The following is a 2500-nucleotide window of genomic DNA, read 5'->3' on the forward strand; positions in this document are numbered from 1 at the left end:
TTAAATTTATAGAGAGGTATAACCCTTTTGACACACAGAGGTAGAACATATGAAAGCATGTATGTATAACGAGAACAGTCGTGGGAGGAACACTTGGCTTACAGCAAATCTATTGAAATATAAATCCGCGTGTTTATAAATTCATAGCTAAGTAAAATAGAGTTATCATGATTAAGATAACAGATTTTATTTGGAATCTTTAAAAGGACCGATAACACAGAAGATAGATAAAAATATTACACAAACAAAAAAGTTTACTAGAAGTCAGTAACATCCAAATCCTCATAATTATTGTCAATGATTTATGAATAAAATATCACTCCCTTTTTCCCCGTGGAGTTTAGGATTTCCTAATTCTTTTTTCGAAACTATAAAGAGCTCGTCTTTCCCAGGAGAAAATGTCTCAGCGATTGAACTTTGGATCACATTCTCACTACTGAATAAAAGATTAGGAAGATAATTAATTTGATATGGCGTTTGACGAGGCTGGTTTAGAAAACATTTGTTCTCTAGAGAAGCGAGGACTTTCAAAACTGCTCTAATCATTGACGATTTCCTTCAGAAAACTTGTGTTTTTGTTTGGTAAAGAATAGAAGAAGAGAGAAAATTCACGCAGTTGATCAATATGATCTTGATGAAACAACCTTCTCTAGAAAGTAAGACAACATTACGATAAAAAATAAAGGGAAAACTTGAAGATCACAAACAGTTCCTAACTCGGATGTAACGCAGCAGTTAAAGCATAAAGACAGATCTGCAAATAATGACAGACGTACAGCAACATCACACCAAAGAGAGCGTTAAGGGGATTAATGCAGATGTAATAATAGTAATAGGGGATGAGAAAAATGGAGAAAGAAATAAAATAAGAAATAAAAGAGACATTCAAAGAAACATGGGATGAATAAAACCAGGAATATAAATATATATATATATATATATATATATGTGTGTGTGTGTGTGTGTGTGTGTGTGTGTGTATGTATGTATATACATATATCTATGTGAGCACACACACACACACACACACACACACACACACACACACACACACACACACACACACACACACACACACACACACACACACACTTATATAAACCAGAACCAGTGAAGTACGGAACTTTTGGACAACTGGGCCAGTGAAAAACTGTTACTCAAACTAGTTGTCGACTGAACCAGCGGACAATTGAACCTCTGGGCAAGTAACTCAAGGGACAGAGGAGAGGGGGTGGGGACAGCTGCCTCCCGAGACTCTGCTTGTCTTCCCCTGTGGTGTACAATTTTTATTTTTTCATTTTTATTTTTACTAAATATAAGTCCGGTCATAGCTTAAAAATGCCCCTAGAGAAGCTGAATTTCCTACGTATGTGTTTACTTCGCTCGCCTACCCGCTCTTGCCCCCCCCCCCCCCTTCCCCAAGAGGAAGCTGAAATGACGCCCGTGCAAAGGAACAATTAGAACTTTGGCAACTGTGGCTGTGAACAATTAGATTAGTGAAAATTGGAACAGCACACACAAAGTACGTTTTCTATCATTGGAAATTCACAGAAAATAATTGTAAACGAGTTAATTCTCATTATGGCAATTAGCACTGGTACGGCAATACAGTAAAAGTAAGACTTAAAAGGATTATAATGCTATTTCCCCGTCGGTCTGTTTTCTATTTTTTCATTCAAAAGTTTAAGTTTCTCTTGACTTGTTTCACCACAAGGTTACTTGATTAATAATAATAAAATCATTAGGAAAATCAAAAAGGTTTTGAGAATATTTCCTCTTTTATACTTGGATTTTCAATGACTGGATCTAATTATGTAAGAAATATATGATCGTGACTTTGTACGCAATAAAAGTTACAAGAGAATGAGATGAATACTAATACTAATATATTTGTCTGTGTATAGTTTCGTATAATATCGATAAATAATGGTTATAGATATCGGTACTAAGTGATTGATACTTCCACATCAATAAACTGAACAAGCTATGAAGTGAGGTAATAGAAAACTAAACCGATGGCAACTCAGCGAATGGAAGACCGACCCAGTAATAACTGAACAAGTGATAATTGAATGCAACAGGATGTATTATTGCGTAATTGGACAACGAAACCAGCTGATTGATTGACTATTTCAAATTATCTCTCGCAGTACAACTAAGGTCAATTGCGTATTCACTGGTATACCACTTGTATGATAATGCATGGTACGTGCGTTTTGCAATCCATATGTAATTTCAAATATCGATTTTTTTTCAGGAAGCTAGGCTATCTATATAACTGTCACTTTTCAAGCTACAGATGGGTAAGCAGGCATTGGGTAAGCAGGCATTGGGTCTGCAGGTTGAAAATTCTGCAGGACTTTTCTACATAGGTATCTTTCTTATGGTATCCCTCACCAAGAGCTGCATTGCAACCAGCAATCAACTCCCATGAGTCAATAATATGTTTCATCTTTAGCCTTGCCAACATTAGTACTTGTCAGTTGCAATGCTGCCAAAA

This window comes from Penaeus chinensis, chromosome 4 (assembly GCF_019202785.1).
Source record: "Penaeus chinensis breed Huanghai No. 1 chromosome 4, ASM1920278v2, whole genome shotgun sequence".
NCBI classification, from domain to species: Eukaryota; Metazoa; Arthropoda; class Malacostraca; order Decapoda; family Penaeidae; genus Penaeus; species Penaeus chinensis.